This window comes from Chamaea fasciata, unplaced genomic scaffold (assembly GCF_029207755.1).
Source record: "Chamaea fasciata isolate MVZ Bird 193981 ecotype frontalis unplaced genomic scaffold, bChaFas1.0.hap1 SCAF_14, whole genome shotgun sequence".
Taxonomy (NCBI): domain Eukaryota; kingdom Metazoa; phylum Chordata; class Aves; order Passeriformes; family Sylviidae; genus Chamaea; species Chamaea fasciata.
Genome location: NW_027094099.1, coordinates 3,273,090 through 3,295,796, shown reverse-complemented (window position 1 = coordinate 3,295,796; position 22,707 = coordinate 3,273,090). Strand labels below are relative to the sequence as shown.

At 46.4% G+C, this 22,707-nt stretch overlaps 1 protein-coding gene across 3 annotated transcripts in view; it reads left to right on the top strand.

Moving 5' to 3' along the window:
* The first annotated feature begins 1,993 nt into the window (after positions 1-1,993).
* CSNK1G1 (casein kinase 1 gamma 1) overlaps positions 1,994-22,707 on the top strand; it is a 102,983-nt gene continuing 82,269 nt past the window's right edge. For 2 of the 3 annotated variants that reach the window (XM_066196677.1, XM_066196676.1), the window contains exon 1: positions 1,994-2,126. The gene's annotated coding sequence lies outside the window, so the exon portion shown is untranslated. The remainder of the gene's footprint in view (positions 2,127-22,707) is intronic. The other variant, XM_066196678.1, reaches the window with a different exon arrangement.

The following is a 22,707-nucleotide window of genomic DNA, read 5'->3' as shown; positions in this document are numbered from 1 at the left end:
CGACGAATTTTGGTAAATTTCAAACCTGTTCATGTATATTTCTGCTCTGGATTGAGTGGCTACAGGGCTGTTTCAATTGGAAGAGAAAAAGATAAGACCATGCTACCTTCTCGCTCTGAGTAGTCGCTCCTCTGCTCTCACTTCTCTGCCAAACATGCACTTTTAAACTTTGTTTTTGTCCCCTTCGGACCCATTACTCAGAAGGATCTGAGGTCTGTGTCTGCAGGGTCCCCCCTGCCCAGGCTGGCGTGTCGGGGTGGTGCCTCCCTGTGCCTGATCCTCAACAGGAGCTTCATTGTCCTTCCCGCTTCTCCGGACAAAGGGGAATTGTCCTGCCCACCAGCTCCACCGCCCTGCGGCCACGAGCCGCTTCAACCCGACAGGAGACGCAAGAAAAAAAAGCAGGATGTTTCCTTTCTTTTCATAACAGGGCATTTGGGAATCAGGCCGGAATCTCACCTGTCCGGGCTGAGGATGAAGATGCAAGGGACCTCCTCACCCACCCCAAACATTTTTGGGTCAGCTTTGACCCCCCTTCATTCAACACACAGTCTGGTGTTCAGACAACCTCCCAGGGGATTATCACAGGGCTAATGAGAATCCACACGTTTAATAGGACTTAACAGAAGAACTACTCAGACTAAAATTGATGATAAATAATTTTTCAGAATTAAGATGCTCCTTGGGAGTGCCCAGATGGTTCAGAGCAGAAAAAATGGGAGCCAAATTGCAAAAATGCCTCTCCTTCTGATCAAAGATATTGTCAATATTATTATATCTACATTACTATTATTTTCGCTAGATAATAGCACAAAGAATAAGCGAAATAAACTCATTGTGGAGCAGATGCTCAGGGTAGGGTTTGACAGGATGCTTCCAGGACAGGCTTTTCAGGTGGCTGGATTGAGACATTCTGCTTTTGATATTGACAACTTAAAAGGTTTAATAAGAAATATTAAGCCTTTATTAAACCTATACTGAGTCAGCCAAGTGCATATAGCTCTTAAAAGAGAAAGGAAAAACCTAAAGTGAAATGTCCATTTTTGTTAGAACTGGACTTTGTTTTCAAGTTAACTATGGCATCAGGGAAAAATTTCAAAGCTCAGCCTTAGGATTATGAGGTAATACGGGAAATAAATAATTTTAATGCCTAAATTCTGGATCTCAACACGTTTTCCAAATAAACCTGTGGTTCGTCCTTGGTGGGGCCCAAATGCTGGCAAGCTGTAATGTGTATGGCTGGGTAATGGGATTGATCCCCAGGCTAGAGGCCTGCACGCCAGGGAGAAAGGTTTTCCTCATGGTGTTTTTAACCACTTTCAAGGAATGAGCAGCCTGGTCGGGTGGAAGGTGTCACTGCCTATGGCAGGGAGGGAACAAGATGGTCTTTAAGGTCCCTCCCAACCCAAAGCAGTCTGTGATTCTACGGATATGTCAGTTTAAAACATCCATCTGGAAAATGCCACGTTCTTCACCAGAATCAGCCTGGGAGCATCCAGGTGACAACCACAGCGGGTTTCTGCTCCTGTTCCACAGAATCAAGGAATGGTTTGGTTTGGAAGGGACCACCCCAGTGGGTGCTGAACTCCGGAGGAGGCTGAGCTCCAGCTGAAGCTGAGCCCCCGAGGATGCAGAGCCCCATTGGGTGCTGAGCCCAGGTTTGTGCTGAGCCGGGTTGATGCTGAGCTCTGGTGGGCGCTGAGCCCCGGAGGATACTGAGTCCCAACGGAGCGCCAAGCTGAGCCCCGGAGAGTGCTGAGCCCCGGTCGACACTGAACCCCAGCGGGCGGTGAACCGCAGTGGGGTGCCAAACCCGGCTGACGCGGAGCCCCGCCGGGAGCGGAGCCTCTGCGGCCGCTGTCCCGCCGCCCTTCCCGCCCGCCGCTTCCTCCTGGCAACGGCACGCGGTTTCTAGGGCCCGCGGTGCCCCGGAAGCGGCGCGGGCGCGGCGCGGCCATAGGGCGGAGCCGTGCGGGGCGGTGCCGGCGCCGAGCGCTGCCGGGTCGGGCTGTGCCCGTCGAGTGCCGTGAGGGAGGAGCTGCGGCGGGCGCGGGGAGAGCAGCGGCGGCTCCGGCCCGGCCCAGCCCGGCCCGGCCCGCCCGGGGAGCGCAGCGCCGGCGGAGCAGGTACGGCCGCGCGGCCCGGGCGGGGGGCGGTTCTCGCGGCCCGCCCGCGGCGGAGGCTCCGCCGGGCTTGGCTCTCCAGCGCTGCCGGTGCGGCGGGAACGGCTCCGGCCGACCGGGCGGAGGAGCCGCCGTGGGGCGGCCCGAGGGCGCCCGCGGGGCGGCGGCCGGGGGTCGCGGCTTCCCCCCGGAGTGTGGGCGAGGGGAACCGGGGCGGGCTTGGGGTGCTGGACTGGTGCTGCCCGGCGGGGCGGAGCGGCGGGGTTTGAGTCGGGGGAACGTGGCAGCCGGAGCTGAGGGGCTATCCCGGGAGTGCGGGGCAGCGACCTGCCGGGGGAGGAACTGGAGGTACCTTGGGAACTGCTGAACCCGGTGGTGTTCCCAGTCTAAGGAAGCGAAGTGTTCTGTGTAACTGGAGGTGTGTCAGCAACTTATTTGTGTGAAGAAGTTGTGTATTCCCCCCCCTACGTCTAGGAAGCGTTTCCATATGCTGTTTGGCACAGCGTGGAACTCTACGGGTTGGGGTTTGTTGTCTTATTCAAGTCATGGAATCGGGATGGTTTGGGTTGGAAGGATCTTAAAGGTAATCTAATTCACCTCCTGCCATGGGCAGGGACACCTTTCACTAGACCATGCTGCTCCAAACCACATCCAAGCTGGCCTTGGACATTTCCAGGGATGGGGCAGCCTCAGCTGCCTCAGAAGGGTGACATCTTCCCTTCCAAATGTTTCACTGCTACCAACAGTCCCCTTTAGCCTTTCTCGGCAGTGACTTCTCTGTTCGTGGAAAGTCTTCTGAGCAGAGTCCAAGCTCTGTTGAGCTGCCTCCCGTGCCTGACCTCGTGTGACATTTTCTACCTGCCTCATTTTTGGTTTCTGGGCTCACCGTGACCTGCTTGAAGTCCCACTGTCGTGGGTGTGACGTCAGACTTGACTCTTTTTTTTTGCTAGTGATCTAATGCCTGTCAGCTTGTGCAGCCACTCCCCAAGTTCTTCAGGACCTGCCTTTTCCTTCTCTCAGCTTCCCAGCTGCTGGCTGTGACTTACACAGATGAACCATCTCTACATCCCTGGTTCAGTGCTGTGTTGGTAACTTGGTCTCTGTTGGGAGAAGATGGTGGGTGAACTGGGAATCATGAGCTTTGTTCCTGTTGAGAAACTCCTATCAAATATTAGCAGCATTTTCCCACGGATACATTCCAAAAAAAACAACGAGTGCCTTTGAGTTATGAGTTTGGAGAGGTTCAGGCTGCAGAATTCCTCAATGCTTGCCAGTGGCTCAAGTTTTGAAAGTGCCACCTGGGTGGTGAAGTGTTACTGATGAATTTGGGTTTCGTGACATTGCTGTTGTAGAGAGATGCACACACTGGTTATTTCCACGTGACACTGGGCTCACACTGGAGCTCTTGGAGTCAGGGATGAGCTGGAGGTGCTGCCAATGATAAATATCAGCAGGAGTTCTTGTTCAGGGAAGGTGACTGCTGGCAAGGTGTGACCAGATAAGAATTTAAATATCATGGTGTGTGATTGAAAAAAAAAATCATTATTAGTAAAAAACATGCAGATGTACTTAGGAAGAGTGGAGGATGGAGGTGAGAGCTGCCAGGGAAATCTCAGTTTCCATGTTGAAGTTCTGGCTGCCGGTGTAGTGGCACCCCGGCACCACTGATATTCCGGCCTTTTGGCAAAAATCTTGCTGACTGCAGTGAAATTTTAGACTATTGGCTTGATAAAATCAGGACTTTATGCTCACACCCTGCATAAGCACCTAAGCTTTTTTCAGATACAAGTGTTTCTTTTAACAGTTCCTGCCCTGAAATAATTTTTTCTGGACTTGACTGGTGCCTTTTTTATTCTTTAAGAGCTGTTGGGTGGTGAGGAAGAGGAGTCTCATCTCTCTGCTTTCCTCTGCAAGGCTATAACTATGTTTTCAGCTGCTGGCCAAAAGTCCCCACAAGTTTGGGCCAATTTGGGTTCCTTGCTGTGTTTTGTGTAAGTTTTGTTTTCTGGACATGAGAGCTGGGAACTTGCACCAGATTCTTACAATAAATTTATCTGTGGCTGGTACATACCTGCCTGTGTTTATGCTAGAGTTGCTTCCTATAAATCAGCTCTTCTCTCCATTGGTGCTTTCGGAAAGCTTGGCCCAACTGTTAGCTCCTTCTTTTCAAACCACACAGTCACTCTTTTCCATGTCCTCCGTCGCTCTCTTCCCTGCGCGTGTTTGCTCAGAGCTAATCCCTGAGGGGAACAGGGCACGGAATGGCAGGGGAGGGCTCTCTGGGATGCTGTGCCGTGCCATGGAGAATTCCTTTGTGTGTGTGGTATCCTTCATGTCTGAGGCAGGTTGGTGACTCACAGGTCATGGCAACAAGCTAATACACTGTCTGTTTCTTTGGATTAAAGAGCTTTCGGGTTCATAGTAGTGTTTCTTGTGAAGTATGAAGTGTGTGACCTTGTCTCATTCCAGCACATCTATCTTGCTCTTCCAAAGCAGTTTTCATGCTCTTCCAGTTCTCTGTAGTGGCAGCAACTTGGTTTGCTGTGCAGGAGTCACCAATGGAAAATATTCAGGCAGGTTCAGAATTCCACTGTGAGGGGAGCTGTGAGCTGGGCAAGATCCTAACTCCATCCCAGTCCACAGCCATTTGCTATTTTCCCTGCCCTAACACTGCTCCCTTTTCCAGCTCTTAGGAAGCAATCAGCCTCTGTGTATTTTCAGGTTAACAGATGAAATCCTGTGTAATGCCTTAAAAAGTGCTACCAGATGATTCCAGGAATCCATCTGGCCTGGTATCCTGCTCACTGGTAACCAGGAGCAGATGCCTGGAGAGAGGAGAACACAATCACAGCAGATCTAATCCAGGGAAATAGTCCTTTATTTTTCTCTCTCCAGCAGTTCATGACCTCACTGAGCCAGGTGTTGAATTTAGGAGCCTTCACACTTCTCTCCATGATATTCATGATTTTAGGAAAATATTTTTCCATTCTTGGTAGTCTCTTGGCTGAATTGTGCTCGTATATTTAGACCTTCTCTTGTTGTGCTCTTCTTGTTTTTCATGCCAGCTCTGTTCCAGCCTCCTTTGAGACAGGTAACGTAGGAGGGGTGGGGCACAGGACAACGGGAGATGTTGACAAAGGTGCTGGGTTATATTTATGGTGCAGGTACCTCTTTAGAGGTGATTTATCCTATATTGTTGTCTCTGTAATTACAAATGTTGTGTTCATTAGTGATCTTAAAACCATGGAGTGATGGTTTTTGTGGAATACTCTGGTGTAGTCCTGCTTCCTAGAGTTGGCCTGAGTTCAGTCTGTCATGTTTTTTGAAGTTGACGTTGGGGTGGTTGTTCCTGATGTGCTGCTCTGTGAATTGTATCACCCACTCATATCACAAGATTTTACTGCAATTCCTTGGAGTCATGGCTCTTATTTACTTCTCATCCTGAATTATTCAGAGTAGCAAATGTTGTCATCTGAGTAACACAGCTCAGTGTCAAGCAGAATCCTTTGGTGAGTCCCTTCTGCTGCAAAATGGACCAGTGATACATTCCTCCCCCATTTTTACCCCCTTAGTTATTTATGTACATGAAGGATTTTTCCTCTTATCCTGTAGTTTTTCTCTCTAGAGAGCTTCGATGGATTCTGTCATGTAGTATTCTTACTTTTTTCAATGGAATATATCAGCTGCTTTTCCCTCGTTGATGTGCTCTGTCCACTGCAAAAGGAAGAAGGAAAAGGTTAAAAAAGACAACAGCCTCTGACTCCTGAGACATGGCTTCATTTTGTACAATATAATTAGCCCTGCAGCAATTTAGGCTGGTCTTCAGGCCAGCCCTGGTTTGCCAGCATGGCTGCCTGGGCTGTGGTTGCCTAGACGCTGCTGAATCGTCCTGTGAAAGCTGGGCCAAGAGACTTTCAGGTACCAGCTTTAACCAAGGGCACTTCCCCATCTCCTCCTGTGTGAGTTTGGAGTAAAGTGAGGCTGTTGCTGTCACCTCATTGTCTTTTGCCACCAAGAGCCTGATTTCTAGGGTCAAGCAGGGAGAGAAGAGATGGCCAAACTCAGCAGAGTGTGTATAAAACACAATTTTAATTTTTGGGAGATGTTGTCTGATGATTCATTAACACAATAATAGATCATGTGGCTTCTAACCTTTTTTTTTTTTTTTCTTATTAAAAGCTTAAAAGTAAATTTAGCTTTTGTTTCCTTCTTGGACATTTAAGCTTGCTGTAGGGATAGGTTGGCTTTGATTACTTGGTCAGATTGCACTGTAGGGCTCACACCAATATTCCAACTGCCATCCAAAGTGAAGGCAGGAACTAGTTTAGATGAGATGTTAAGATGAAATTCTTCTCTGTGAGGGTGGTGAAGGCCTCCACAGGTTGCCCAGAGAAGCTGTGGCTGCCCCATCCCTGGAAGTGTCCAAGGCCAGGTTGAACAGGATTTGGGGCACCCTGGGATTGTGGAAAATGTCCCTGCCCATGGCAGGGGAAGGAGTGGGATGAACTTTAAGGTCTCTTCCCATCCAAACATTCCATGGTTCTGTGAGTTCTGCTTCTCTCAGCCACTCCTGGGGAGGAATCACTTTTTGCTGTTTAAGAACTTGTTCCTGGTGTCACACAGTGACCTGGCATTTGCTCTGGTGACATGGAGAGATGTGGGGCCTGGTTAACGCCGGGTGTCCTGCTCGTGCAGCCCACTGGTGACAGTGTGACTGCTGCTTCTGCTGCTTCTGGTGTCTGAGGCTTTGCTTTTCTGATTTAAACTTGTAATTCTGATTTACACGGGATTTCTTGTTGACACAAAAAACTTGAGTTGCTCAAATGGTAGTGTCGGCTTTGGTCCTCTAAATGTTTGCTTAGTCCTTATGGGTTTTTTTAATGTCTAGTGGCTTCTCTGCTCTCCACTGTGTTTTGAATGAAGTTACTATGTCCACTTGCAAACCAGACACTTGAGTTTTTCTGTCATACTTTTAGACTTCCAGCATTTGTGAAGAAACACTCCTGACCCTTGTTTTTGTCTTTCCATCTGACTTGCACTATACTGATCTTTTTTCTAGCTGTGGATTTTCATATGGCTAATTCTTGTCCCATCTGTAGGAGTTGTTGAGGAGATGAGGCTCTTATGAATCACCTTCTTTCCCCCCAAAGATGCATCCTCCTCAAATATACTCTTCTCTGGATCTGCTGGCTTTCTCTACTCTTCTGCAGTGTGAGAGGAACCCTTGATTTTGATGGCACGGGCCACTGTCATGGTACCGTTTTAAACCATTCAGTCCTTGTTCTTGTACAGGCTTCCAATTGTCCAAAACCTTCTCAGATCCTAATGAATCCAAGCCAGAGTGTGGGAACCATTCTTTGAGATGCTGTCTCACAACTCTTGCTCATTGCCTTCCTGTTCTCAGCCTGAATTTTGCCTCTGGACACTTCCCTCCTCTTTTGCTGGCTTTACCCTTGCAGACAAGAGCCTGGAGTGCCAGGACAAGGGGGAATGGCTTCCTACTGCCAGAGGGCGGGGTTATATGCGTTACTGGGAAGAAATTCCTCCCTGTGAGGGTGGTGAGGCCCTGGCACAGGTTTCCCAGAGCTGCTGTGGCTGCCCCACCCGTGGAAGTGTCCAAGGCCAGGCTGGATGGGTCTCGGAGCAACCTGGGGTAGTGGAAGGTGTCCCTGCCCATGGCAAGCGGATAGAATGGGATAGGCTTTAAGATCCTTCCAACCCAACCCATTCTGGGGTTCTACAAAGTGGTAAAGTATCAGAATTGTTGTACCTACGTAATCTGTGTTCCACATTAACACACCTCCCCCCCCCCCCCCCCCCCGCCTTTGTTTTTGACTTGAGGGAGGAGATATTTGAGCTCCTTGTTAAATGGCCCATTTAATTTCTGGTTCATCAGATTCTTCTTACCTTTTAAACAATCCCCTTTTTTTCCTAGAAATTGTTAAAAGCAACAATGAAACTCAATAGGGGTGAAATTACCATTTTCTCCTGGCTTTTTGTATGTTCTTCCTTCCTGTCAGATCCATTTGGAGCAGCCCATCTCCTGCAATGGATAGGTGTCTCTTACCTGTCTGAATCTTCTGGTTTGCTTTGCTCATCCTTTTTTGAGCAAATCTCTTCCAGAGAACAGCTTAATAGCCTGAAAAGTTGACAGTGATTCCACCGTCAAGATCAGCCTGACAGTTTCTGTGTTGTGGAAGACAATTGAATAGCTTGGATTTGCTACTCTGAGCGCTTAATGCAGGAATTGGGGATATTCACTGGGGAGATGGTAAAATTGTTTTCCTGTCTGCCTCTACTCTCCTGTTCTTTTTTTTTTTTTTTTTTTTTTTCTTTCTTCCCCCTCCTTCTTATGGCTGTATTATGACATTCCTTTAGGCTGGGAATATCGTGGCTGTTTACAAAGATGTGAAGGTTTCTCTGCAGTCCCAAATCTTTTTCCTGAGGTCATTGAGTCTCTATAGCTCTCTTAGATGAGATGGCCATGTTGTGTGGGGTGCATTAGAGGAGGCTGCATCATTTATTAAATATCCTGAGTAGCTGCTGTCCTATATACATGTTTTAATGTCTAGTGGTAAAGCCTGGGGAATTGATGCAGTTTGTGCTGAGGTTAAGAAAACTCTGAAATACCTGCTGCCTATAGAGCTGCTCCTTTTTCCCAGCACACAAGGAACCGCTGTGCATCAATGCCAAAGGTAGTTAAATCAAGTTGTAGGAGAAACCTATTTGAACTCTGTGAAACCAACCTGTCTGACGTGTTTCCTGGAGCTATTTTATGTTAGAAAAGATGGTCTCTTCCATCTCACTGATTTGCTGTGGAGCTCAGTTCATGATTTAACCCCTGCCATGCCTTGGACTGCTCCCCCAATGTGGGCAGTGGGACGGGGGATTCTGTCCCTCTGCCCTGCTCAGGTGAGACCCTACCTGCAGAGCTGCCTCCAGCTCTGGGATCCAACATCAGAAGGATGTGGAGCTGCCAGAGCCAGTCCAGAGGAGGCTCCATGGGCTGGAGTTGTCCTGCTCTGGAGCCAAGCTGGGAGAGCTAGGAGTGTTTATCTGGAGGAGGCTCCAGGGAGACCTTAGAGCCCCTTCTAGTGCCTAAAGAGGCTCCAAGAGAACTGAAGAGGGAGTTTGGACAAGAGCCTGGAGTGCCAGGACAAGGCAGAATGGTTTCCCACTGGCAGACTGCAGGGTTGGACTTGACACTGGGGAGAAATTCTTCTCTGTGAGGGTGGTGAGGCCCTGACACAGGTAATACCTTGTTTGTAGAAATAAGCCAGACTCATTCTTCCTTTGTTTTGCACATTCATTTCTGAGTTACAAGTCAGAGGATTTATTCAGATCATTTCAGTTGTCATCATTCACATTAGTGGAGGGCTCACAACAGGGAAAAATAGCACAGGAAATCTGTCTGCATCTGTCTAGTTCAGCAGGTATATAAATCAGGTGTATAAATTGACCATAGACTCATTGACTTGTTCAGGTTGGCATCGCCTTTAGGATCACTGAGCCCATCCATTAAGGTTACTTCTCTTATATAAAATTCTTTATTTGGAAGAGTAGCAGTTTGAAGTCTCTCAGACTAGCTGGATCTTCAAGCTTTCATTCCTCACTCAAAATTCCTTCCAGATTTGACTGCTGTTTGTTTGCATCTATTACAACAAATGAGAGGAAGTTCTCTCATTTATAAAATACAGCTTTATTATTGTTCATCAACAGTGGCAATTCTGGCAAGTGTAATGGCAGAATTTGACTCGACAGTGGCAATTCTGGCAAGTGTAACGGCAGAATTTGACTCTTTTCAAGGTTGGAACAAAGTGCTTCATCCTGCAGCAATCCCATCCTGCCCGATCTTGGCCGTCCTTAGTTACCTTGTAACTGTCTTCCTTTGTAATGCACAAGGCCAGTTTAGTTTCTGCGGCTTATTTTTATTTCCTAGATCTTAAAAGAAAAGTTTAAATGAGCAAATGAAACTTAAGAACGTTTAACATCTTATTCTAATGAAGCAGAGGCCACAAGCTTTGTAGTTGTCTCTTTTCAAGTCGGGGTTAGACTTCAAAGGTCTCGCCTTTAGGAGTTTCATGCCGACTCATTGTTGCTGTCGCTCTCTGGCAGGTCACAGTACTCTGGTTTGTGCTGGGGGAAAGGACTGGGGCAGCACGTGTTTTAAGTAACTTCTTAGTTGGAAATAAATGCTTCCAAAATACCTGCTGTGTGTCATTCCTTCAGGTAGTGACATTCTTGAAAGTGTTCGAGGCCATGTCGGATGGGGCTTGGAGCAACATAGTGTGGTGGCAGGAGGCGGAACAAGGTGGTCTTTAATGTCCATTCCAACCCAAATCAGTCTATGATTTTATGCTTCTTCCCCACTCTGAATAATTTTCACTCCCTGATTGCGCTCTCATTATTCTAGCCACGGCCTACCTCAGCTGCCTTGCCTTCAGTGCTGGGTTGGGTCCTTTGGAGGCCCTCAGGTTCTCTAAATGATCATTCTGCAGCTGACATCAGGCCTATAGCCACTTTGGCATCTGATACTGCTTCCCAGCTGTCCTGTTTTTGGAAAGGTTTTGACCAGTTTCCTGTTCTGAAGCAGCTCTGTGCAGCATTGGCAGTGCTGAGGCTTCAGTTTGACTTGTGCTAGATGCAATGCCAGTGTGGTAAATCATCACAGGGCTGTGCTTTGCATCTCTGGAGAGAATATCTCAGCTCAGATCCCTGATATTCTGTGATTAAAATCCAAGACTGGTATTGGGCACCAACACACGTCACAGCTCTTTGGTTTTGTGTGGATTTGCTGGGTACAGCACTGGTACTTGGTGTTTTTTATCCCTTCTAAGTGTTAGGAGTTACTGGGCATGCCAGAATGCCTTTGCCTGTCAAGCTCCGTGACTGGGAGTGGGATGTTTTGGAACCACTTGTTCTGTTCTTCCTGGTGCTTTGACTTTAAGGAGACAATGTGATTGAAGACAGGAGTTTGGGGGGAATTTGGCTGCTGTGGTGATAGCTACAGGTTTTGGCTGGGGGGTCATGGCATCCTCCTGCCTGGGGCATCTGCAGGGACAGGTTTGGTAAGAGCAGTGATGTGCAGGGTGGCTCCTGGATGTTCAGGTAGCCTTGTGTCACCTTCTGTTTGCAGAGGCGTTAGGGGATGGAGCGTGACTTCCAGATGCCTTTTGAAACATATACACTCAACATCTAATGTGAGAAACCTTGTGCCTGCTTGGACTTGGTGCAGTCATCTTAGTAATACTGGCTTTGTATGCTTGAGCTAATGCTCCTGTTTGAGTTTCTGGCATCAAAATAGGTTATTGAGTGTCTCTGAAGCCCTGCAGGGCTGAGGCAGATAGTTCTGAAATTCCACAGTGGTGTCTTGAAACCAGATTCTTCACTTGTTTTTTCCTGTGGGTAGATTCTTGCAGTGATCCTAGACATCAAACCTCAGTTGACTGCTGTGGTCCTTCCATGGGCTCATGGCTGATAGTGATCCTAAGACCTAACAGAGCTGAAGAACCCTCGCCTTTTTGGCTTGGAAAATTATTAAACGTTTGACAAAACTGTTGGCTGAGACACTTTTTGGTAAACTGGAGCTTGTCTTCACAAACTGTTCAATCAGCCTCTGCTAACATTTACAAAAGCTTGGAATAATCCCTGAGTTCTTGTCTAACCGCTCTTCTATAGCTGTTAGCACTGTAGTGTGAGGTGAGGTAGAGGAGAAAATGTGCTTCCTAAGGAGGTGTTCTGAAATATATTTGCGCTGAAACCCCATCTGTTAAATCTTTTTGAGCTCCTCCTGCCGACTCTGAATGTAGTACTTTGCACATTTGAGCGAACCAGCCCTAACAGGATCGTGCTGTCCCGGTGCCGTGTTTGTGGGGTACTCAGAGACAGCTCCTCTTTGATGGGTTGGGATTGGGTTCCTCATTAATAGCTTCAAGATCATTTGCAATTAAATGGAAGTCTTTCATGGGATTTACCCTAGGATCAGTACTCCACACTAGTATCGGAGCTTCCTATAACTAACAGACTTGCCTGAGGCACAGGTGGCTAAATTTAGTCTTCAGCAAGCTTGGTATGACCTTGTGCTGCAAGGACTTTCTACTTGTATCTCTCGCAGTACGTAAACACTGTTTTTGTGTGGTGGGCAGTGCTTTGAGGCTAGATGATGCCGAACAGCTTTTTGTGTTTGTCATTGGCCAACGCTTCCAGTGTGGCTGTTGGCAAGAATTAATGCCAGATCTGAATGCAGTGCAAAAGGTTCACGAGTGATCTACTGGTACAAAGCCATCCTCACCAGTGGATATTAAGGCTTCAAAGGAGACAGACACAATGTGCTGCATAGAGCTGATTACTTGGTAACAAACATTTCTAATTGACAGCTACACTGAAGATTAGGGCTTGAAAGTGGAAGTTCAATCAAAGCAGCTTCATACAGATGCAATTTCTGAACTGTGGGAATTGTAATGTTGGCCTTCAAGGCAACATGAAGCTGTGCGTGTTATCTGTGCAAAACAGCACTTTACTTCAGCTTCTGGGAGAAGTTTGTACTATGTGTGAGATGGTGCACAGAGGTGGCCAGTTCTGGCATGTACTTCCTTGCGTGGGTTTGCCTCCTTGTGTGAAGTGAGACTTCTCCTCCATGTTCAACTTTAGCAACTTCTCGTTGAAGCTGTTTCTAATTAAATATGTAATTCAACCTACGAGCATAATGAAGAAGAAGCCTTCAATGTGTACTCAGGAGTACTTCTGGATCTCTTCTGCCATCCTCCAAAAATGCCAGACTCCTCTTAAGTTGGCAACAAGCTGCCAGCTGAATGGGAAAAGTTGCTGGGAAGTCGAACAGGATTTTTGGGTATCTGCCATGCTGTTCAGGAGCACAGTGAGCGGTGTGGGTTTTTTTGCCTTGTGAAAGAAACTCTTTTACAGGTGAGTGGGAAAAACCCTTTGGTTGGCATGGGCACAGCTTGGATTCATCCCTCTGGCATTGATTCGGTTGTTGTTGGTGTACTGGTCTCTTGCTTGCTACAGGTAGTACACATTGTTTTATTTTTTGGGTTGAAATATTAATCTGATTAAGGATTAGGGTCGTTGAGTAATACACTGAGTGAATTGTAGTGGGTGAATATGTGACTACTCCTGTTGTGTTGTGCATTTCTGGTCATTGCATCTTCACCAGGGTTGGAAAACATAAGGAGAGACAAAGTTGAATTGAGGATGGATGAGAAACTGCCTATCCTGGGCAGTCTGAAACACCTGAGACTTAGGATTGGGAGGATTTCTTTAAAAAGCAGGCAGCAAACTTCTGAATGTCGTTCTGAAGCTGTGTAGCAGCTGTTGGTTTAGAAAGTCGGACAAACGAAAAAAGTGATTGGACAAACCCAGGATCAGCATGTCCATAAAATAAATGCTGGTAGGACTGGGCTGTTGCGTCCATACCAACACCTGTAATCCAGTAGTGGCAGATCCTGGAACAGACTGCAGAAGTTTGCTGTTCCCTGGATCATCCTCAATTGTTTGGACAGATTTGACGTAAGTGTTCTCCTACGATTATTTTCACCTTTATGAACCTCCTGCCTTTCTAGAATCCTGGGGCAGCATGAGGAGGTAATATTTCTGAACTCTGGAGGATGCCTTAGGGATTCTTACAGGAGGGGAAATCTCCAACTGTTTCTAGGATACTGTCCATCTCTACAGGTCTCCCATGCTGTGCTGTTCAAAGGAGATTTGCTGTACACTGTACTGAGGATTATGAGTAAAAGGATTCTGGGGGGGATCAGTAGAAACAAAAATGAAAGAAATAAAATTAGAAATTAAGGATGAAGAAAGGAATTGAATATAAAATTCTTGGTCCCTTTAAATGGGAAAAATTATTGAAATTCCACCTTTCCGTGCAGAAAGTGGGAGGAGGTGATCATAATGCCTCTCTTCAGCTTTCTCAGCGTGGGATCCAGTAGGCAGCTGGGCTTGCAATCAGCTGATAGCCCAGAATGGGGCAGGGACAGCCAAGAGTGAAACAGCACAAGTTAATGTCCTACTCTGTGTCATACTAATTACATGCAGTGTACATATACACACACACACACACATATATATATAGGGATGATCCCAATAGGTGCCTTGTGTTTGTCATGGCTGACCAACTGTGGGTTGCTTTTTTAGCTTCCTAATCTGTGCCTGCTGAAAATCTAGTTTTAATCAGACATTGACCTATTAAACTAGTAATTTTAAGCATGCATGAGGAGCCGTTAATGGAGTTTCATACCTAAACATGAAACTTGGTGTTTCAATAGTTTCCCTGGGATTGAAACATCCCACTGCGGAACGTTTACAGCTTGAAGTCTTTTTTGTTACCTCTGCAGAGGTACCTGCTCTGCCCAAAAGGGGAGATTTTCTCCTGCCTTTCCCATATACTGCTTGTCAAACCTGTTCCTGTGCTGCCCTGAGTTTCGAACCTGGCAGAGAGCTCTCCAGGTATTGTTGGGTTGGTTTTCTCCTGTTGCTGTAATGCGTTAGACTTGCTCAGCAGTGGGTCTGATAAGGGGAGAAACCACCGGGTACCTGCAGCTCTTTGGTTACTCCATGTTGCAGAGAGCATGTGTGGGTTTTCCTTCAGAGATGCTGTTTCGTCCTGGTGGCAGTTCTAGGCTGCAGGCATCTTCCCAACTTTTGGGGCACATGTGGGTTGTTCTGGGGTTCACACATGGAGAGGGAGAACCAGAAGCAACAAAAAACCTTAGGTCTCTTAAAAACTTGAGGAGCAGCAGCAGAGGCCCTGAGGAACAGAGACTACTCAGTTTAATGTAGTCACTCCCTCTCTTTAGAGAGCCATGGTGTCACCTGAGCATGGTATGAGCTTTCAGAATCTCTCGAGTAAGGAAAAAGGATCTTAAATATCTGCATTCGGGTTACTGGCTTGTGCTTAGGTCTGAAGAGGGGTATGAGCTGAGCTGGCTGTTTGAAAGAGCATTAAATCAAGAGTCTGTTAATGATTGAGTAAACCCATGTAGTAAGGGAGCAATATGGAGCAAATCATCATTGCTGTGCAGATTGGGAGCAGTGAGTGCTCCAACAGCTCTGTTATCCTTTCTTCAAAAAAATGTGAAGAACTGAAGAAACTCATCTTCAGGTGTGAATCAAAGGGATCTTGCAAGAAAACTCCTTAGACTAGATGGGATTTTTTTTTTTTTAAGTACTACTGCATGATGGTCTGGATTGAGATTGACACCTGGAGTGTGAACTTGGCCATGTCTGACAGCAAATGCCATTTAGTATGACTTCAAATTTAGGAGGGCTTTCTCCCTCTTCCCAGAGGCACTGGGAGTGGCAACATTTCTTGTACACATACTAGAAGGATATTAACTGTGTGATTCATGTAACCCATAAAGAGATCCTTTGAAAAGAAGAAAATAATAATAGAAAATATGAGCAAAGTGCAATGTGATAATGGTAAAAGAGAGTGTGTGAGCTGTGTGCTGTGCATTTCATGGGGGGGTATAAGGTGAGTGAGTGCTGTGTAGAGGCACTTTGGGCAGATTGTGATCAGAGTCTTCCCCAAAGCCTTTTTCCATAAGATAATGAGAGTTCAAAAGCCCTCTTATAAATATTTTTCATAACTCATTATTTGGTCAAGGTGGATGCTCTGTTTCAACCCTTCTCCGTGAACTCAGGGCACCCAGACCGTTACTGGGCCCTGTCATGGGATACCCTCTGCTCTTGCTGCAGGGGAAGCCAAAAGGGGGAAAAAAACTCCAATTTCTTTGTAATAATAATAAAAGAAAGAGTAAAAAACAGATGTTTCATATTAAGAGATGTGCTTGTTTTTCCCTGAGCCGCACACTCGCTTTCTTTCAGACTACTGTTCCTTGCACAGTATCTGCACCTGCTGCAGGGGAAAAGGTTAAATCATCTCAAAGTGAAAAGTAAAATACTCCTTGGGTGGGCTTTCCCTGTTTGAGTTTCAGGCTCTGAAAGCTGTACCAGACAGGTCAGGGTTTGGGAGCTGAGGCTCAAATTGAAAGGGTAAATTAGAGTTCTCTTTATGAGCATCCTCAGCCGAGCTGTCACATCTCTCTGCTCCCAGGCTGACGTGTCAGCAAACCACATCATATGGAATGATTGCTGCTGGAGCATGCAGTACAGCTCAATGCTGGGAATACCTGAGGTATAGTCAGGGCAAACATATCATGAAATTTAATTTAGAATAAGCAGGCCTCTCTTTCTGATGAGTCAAAAGACTTAAAGAATCTCATTCCCTGATGTTCCTGTGTTGCCAGTAGACTCTACCTAAAGTTGCCTTCATGTTTTCTCTAATTTTTTTATTCTTGTATTATTTGAGGCAGTGGTCTGCTCCCTTTCATCACGAAGATGGTTGTCATCGGTTTTGGAGCCTTCAATATTTCGTTGTTAATAAAGTGTAGGCCCCTGTTATGTGTTAGGTACAGGCAACTTACTGGGAATGTCAAACCTTGATGTGGTGGGATTACATCGGGCATGGCATTAGGTAACTCCAAAAAATATTTGCTGTTTTCCTTTTGTAAATACAGAATTGAGATCTAGACCTGTTTGCAGCATTCCGTGTCTGTATTGGTGGTATGCAGGCTGCTCATGAGTTAAGGGAATTGGGAGAGAGATGCCACATGGGTTTTGTAAGCCTCAGGTTTGTATAATTTTATTCTTTTACCTTGGTGTGAGTTGATAGAGGCTGTTCTGAGCAGTGCTCAAGTGCACAGTCTGGGATAAAGGATGACTCTCTTTTTCTTCAGCTGGGCAGAATGGATGTAGGTATCAGCTTTGGGGTGTATTCAGGGAAGAATTTGCAAATTACTGAGTCCAAGCGGGAGCTTTTCTTCAAGTGCAGTCATGAAGGCATTAATCTCTCTGTCCAGCTCTTCCTCAGGCATTGAATGTGTTTGGTTTTGGCAAAAAAGGCAGCAAAATCTACTCAACAATGTATGACTTTTCCCCTTTTGACCCTGCTACGATCCATGTTTTGAGGGCAGACACCTTAATATGTCATGGAGGTCCTTTCTGCTTTACTGCTGCTCTGCTGGTTTTGATATCTACTGATAATCAGCAGATAATGTTGCTGATTCATTCACAGCAAAATGCTGTTTATTGAGTCTGTGCAGTCGAAGTTGGTGTCTCTTTCTCTTCTGCCAAGAAGAGTTTATTTGGACCTGTCTGACATTAAAGGGTCAGTAGAGGGGTAAGTCAGGCCACAAAGCCATCAGGGTGTATATGAGAGGACAGTCCACTCCTGTTGCATGAGGATTAAATAGAGCTGACAGGAGGTGGGTTCAGATGTTGTTTAGGTAGCCAGGGACTATTGGGGCTACAAAAACCTTTTGTTAGTCTGGAGTTAGTTTGGACTCTGCTGATCCTTGTGGGTCCCTTCCAACTCAGGCCATTCTACAGCTGTCAAGAACATGCAATGTAGCCTCTTCATGAGCGTGTCCAGCTCCTCACCTTGCACAGGACAACCCTAGCTATTACATACAGAACACTCAGAGGCCCAAACTGACTTGGGGAGGCCCAGAAGTACAAACCACTGGAGGTGGGAAAAATGCATAGTATTCTTACTCTCTTCCTTCCCTTCCCAAACATGTGTGCATGGATGCTGTTCCAAACTGGAGGTCAAGCTAGCTGTGCCCTATTCTTTGTTTCACCTCTTTGGCTCTTGGAGGATGTGACCTGAGGTGTTTTACATCTGAATTGAATCATCAAATCCAACTCCTTGTGCTGCACAGACAACCCAGCAGTCCCACCCTATGCCTGGGAGTGTTGTCCAAAAGCTCCTTGAGCTGTGGCAGCCTTGGGTCCGTGACCATTCCCTGGGGAGCCTGTTCGGTGCCTGACCACCCTTTGGATATTAGGTTTCCTAATATCCAACCTCACCCTCCCCTGACACAGCTTCATATATTTAAAGGTTTATGCTGAAGCTGTCTGGCACAGTTGAGGTATCCTGAAGGGGCTTTACCACACAGCAGAAATAGTCTACAGAGACCTTATATTTTTCATATAGGTGTGGAATGCTTTGACTGGGAGTCTGCTCATGTGAACCCCCACTGGTCCAAGACTGATGGGTTGCTTTTCAGATAAGTCACTTGTTTGTGGAGAATTACACATCTTGGGCACTGCTAAGCTAGGTTCTCATTGTCTGAGCTCAGTGCAAGTGCTGGAGCATCATGTTGGCTCTTGAGATTGCATTCTATCATCTCATGGTGGTGGGAGCCATTGTACCTTTTCTTCTGTGCTCGATGGTGTGAACACTTTGGCGTAGGGCAGTGTCCATTAGGTTGGAATTTGAATTTTGTTTTTGTGCTTTAGTTTGGGAACAGTACAAACACCTGGAGCCTAGAGATGAGAAGCTTTTTCCAAGTGCTACCCAGAGTTTTGTGCTGCTAACAGGTAATAAAATAATGAGCTGAAGTACAAAAGATCCAAAAACTGTGTACCGGCTTCCTGGGAGAACTACAGAGAAGTGGATTTGTAGAGTTGTCTTCCCTGCTGTGGCAGAAGCCATATCCTCCTCGGGGAGCCAGAAAGTGGTTGTGCTGTACCCCCACCTTGGAGGCACTACACCACAGAAATCATGCCTCCTGATTCAGGCTGGCAAGTATTTCCCTGGCCCCTGGAAGAGATTAAAGACCTGGTTGTGTGCTCTAGGTAGCAAATACTAGCTTTTCAAACCATGCCTTCAAGGACATTAGCTTTTACTCTGAAACTGAAACAAACTTCTCATCTGCTCCTTGCTTTGAAAAGTAATGTGTAAAACAACCAGCAAGGCTTAAAGCTTCTGGTTGAGCCCTGTTCTCTCACACTGATAGTTTGAAGAGTTTTGGGGGTCTTTGTGGCTTCTCCAGCCCGTGTGGTAGTTGTGGTTGTTGTGATTTCTGTGATTCTGTGATATGCAGATTATGGTTTATGTTGAATGGGCCCTCAAAGCTCGTCTTGTTCTGCCCCTACCATGGGCAGGGACACCTTCCACTAGACCAGAGCCCTGTCCAACCTGGTCTTGAATACTTACAGGGATGGAGAGTCCACAGTCTCTGTTCAAGTGCCTCACCTGGAAGAAGTAAAGAACTTCTTCCTAAAGTGGCCTTTGAGGGCTGACCAACATGCTGCTTGTTGGCTGTGTGCTGGGAAGAAACAGCTTTGCTGTGATTCTGTTGACTGATGCAGAGGGGCTTGTCCTGAATACAGGTGTGTGGGGCCCGTGCGAGCTCCACACCCCTGAATACTTCACGTCCTCCTGCCTTTGGCACTCTGGAAAATAAATAACTCTGCTTGCTGAAGTGCCTGGTACAAAGCAGAGCATCCTCTTGGAAGGATCCTGTACAACTCCTGCATGGTTGTAAAACTTCAGGACCTGTTCAGCTCCAGGTGTCTGGGCCTAAGGCCTCGCTGGAGCCATCCATGCTAGGACATGTCCCAGGCAATGGGCTCAGTGTCTGAAGATGCTAATTAAGGGCAAAAAGAGTTAATTATTTGTCAGGAGCTAGAAAGGGTCCCCCTTGCTAGTCATAGTTTCAGACTTCCTCTTTCGTTGTCATTCTTCATTCTGCCTTATTCTTCCCTTCACCCAGGGATGTGGTCCCTGGATTCTCCGTAATGTCAGGCTTTGGGCATCAAGGCTGGATGGAAAGGGGGAGGCTGGAGCTCGTTACTGGTGCTCTAACCGGGCTGTCCACATATTCTCACTTGCTATCCATTGCTTTCTGCTGCTGTCAGAGGTGCCTTTCTGCTCCATGCCATGCTTGCAGCTAAACAAGGTTCCTGGCTTCCTGGACATGTTTAACATGGGCAGGATTTCTGGGTGAATGGCCAGGGAAAGGATGGAGGCCAAGCTCTGCATTTTGAACCTTGGGTTCTCTCAAGATGCTGGAGTCATGTCTCTGTGAATGTGGGAGTCATGTTTGCTGTGCTTCAGGTCAAAAGCTCTGTTGAAAAAGTCTTGAATAAGGTGGGGATGGGTTTTGTCACTTGGCCTTGCCAGTAGGAAGTGGCAGAGTCTGACCAGTGCATGGATTTTCCCACATTGCACTTTGATTCTCTGCAATATGCTGGTCGTCTTGTTCTTTGAGCAGAACGTGAATAATGCTTAACCCCTGCTTCAAACCTGAACCTTAGGATGGCATGAGATGATTTATATACCTTTATTCCTAAAGTGAATCATTGTACCGTGGAGTGTATTATAAATGGAGTTTTCTGTTTCACTTCCTTGTTTGGAGTCACCACTGAACATTGGGATTGGCATAAGGAAACTGAGTAAGTTTCTGGCCAATGAACCCATCCGTAATTTTTATGCACAGCATTTGGTTTTCTTTCTAAGTTTAAGTAGGGCATGTTCCAAGTGGCAAGAGAGCAGAGCTGAAAGGGTGTTCAGCATTAAAGTATGTGGACTGTCATGTTAATGGGATGCTCCAGTTTTTTGCCCAGGAGTGGATGACAAGTGACTAAATAAAGCTGCAATCCCTGTTTTCCTGTGAATAAGTGCTTGTGTTTTCCCTTTCTTTTAGGTCTTGGTTTGGTACAAGTTTTGCTGGTTCTTCCTTGCTGCAGCCTCTGACCCAGTCAAATAACTTGAAATTACTTTAGGATCATGTAGAACAAAAGTTGGCCTTAAATGCTTCACAGTAGATTCTGTATTGAGGGCTACATTCAGCTCTGTATTGCCTTTTCATTTGAGAGGAATGAGTGTCACTGCTTGTACACTGGAGTAGTGATGTGTGTTCCTCACACTGGTGGTTGGCTTCATTCTGAAGCTGGTGTTGGATAATTGTAGAGGAGGATTAATTAATGATAGCTGTTGGGAGCTCGTGAGGACTTTCAAAGTCTGCTACAACACCACTGAGCAATCCTTCAGGCTTCTCGAGGACAGAGACCATGAACAACATCAGAAGAGCATGGATGTGACTTGGACTGGACTGACTCCAAGTTCCTGAAAGGACAGGGCAGAGATGGACACCGAATTCCCACATGCTTCAGTCAAAGTGGTGTCACTCAGCAGCACAGCCATAGTGGCTTTGGTCTGTCTTGCACTTCATGTTTGAAAAAGCAAAAACACCCTCTGGTTTAAGATATTAATATGGACCTTTACTGTTACCTTTCTGTAGCAGTTGGAAAAATAAGGATGAAGTGCTAACTTAGTTTTGAATACCTATTGGGGAGCTGGTTGCTTGTAGCCTGTGTAAGGGAGTCTCCCGTGGTGTTTCAGAAGAATCTTTAGATGGCAGTCAGAGCTTCTCAGAACTTAAAGCTGCTTTTTAAAAATTTCATTTTTGTTAGAATTATCCACGTGTTTTCTTTCAAAGGATGTTACATGGCCAAGTTTTGAGTGCAGTACAGAACAGGCTGTCTCTGGGCAGAGTTACCCAGAAACCGTTTCATTTTGGTTTGACTTCCCCACCTGTCTTACAGTGCACTCCCCCTCAGAAACTGCTGTTTGGACCCTGTTCTCTGGAAGGTTTTTTTTAAGGAAGAAAGTTGCAAACAAACAAAAAAACCCTTGTGCTTCCTTTTGACCAAAATGCCTGGAGCACAGCAGGAGATGGAGCCAGCCCAGGCATACTGCGTCAAGGGAGTTCAGGTTTGGGAACCTGTTTCCCAAGGTGGGGAAACACAGTTTACCAAAAACCAAACCTCCAATTACTGAAGGAAGGGAAATATCTATTTTCTTAAGAAAAGACTGTCTTCTGAACTAAAGTTCACATTATTTGTTGCATGGAAAGCTATGAGTTTCCCCTGTCATAGAGTAAGGAGAATGATTTTCCTATGAGCAGTGGGGTTTGGCTCTGTTTCATCCCCAGTGCTAGGAAGCTGCCATATCCAGCTGGAACCAAACAACGCTTTTTTTGTTTTTAAGCAGAATACAGTCAGATTGGAAGTCACTGGTGTGAGCTGCTGCACAGAGACTTCCTAAAATGTGCTTTCTTCCTTATCAGGTTCAGTATAGATATGAGTGCCTGGTTGCTCTGCTGCTCCCATGGCCCAGCACTCACTTCCCTGTGCTTTTGGATAACAAGCCTAAGAATTGAGTTAGACATTGTGTGGTGAGTGTCACATGCCTTTGATATTCTGAAATGTCTTAGCTTGAAGCTCAAATATGCCTTCCTAAAAAACCCAGACTCACCTGTATTTCATAAGAGGCATCTCCCTTATGGAAACAGGGAGAACTGAGGCTGTTCAACCTGGAGAAGGGAAGGTTGCATGGACACCTCAGAGCACCTTCTGGGATCTGAAGGGGCCACAGGGAAGCTGGAGAGGCAGTGTTCATCCAGAATTGTGGTGACAGGACAAGAGAGAATGACTTCCAACTGATTTAGGGGAAATTTAGGTTAAATACAAGTAAGAAATTCTTCCCTGTGAGGGTGGTGAGACCTTGGCACAGGTTACCCAGAGCAACTGTGGCTGTCTCATCCCTGGAAGTGTTCAAGGCCAGGACATGGCATGGAGCAACCTGGGCTAGTAGGCGTCCCTGCTCTTGGCAGGGGGTGGAACAAGCTGATCTTTAAGGTCCCATCCAACCCAAACCATTCTGTGGTTTCTTTGATTCTCTAGATAAGACAAGACACTAAAAATCTAGTG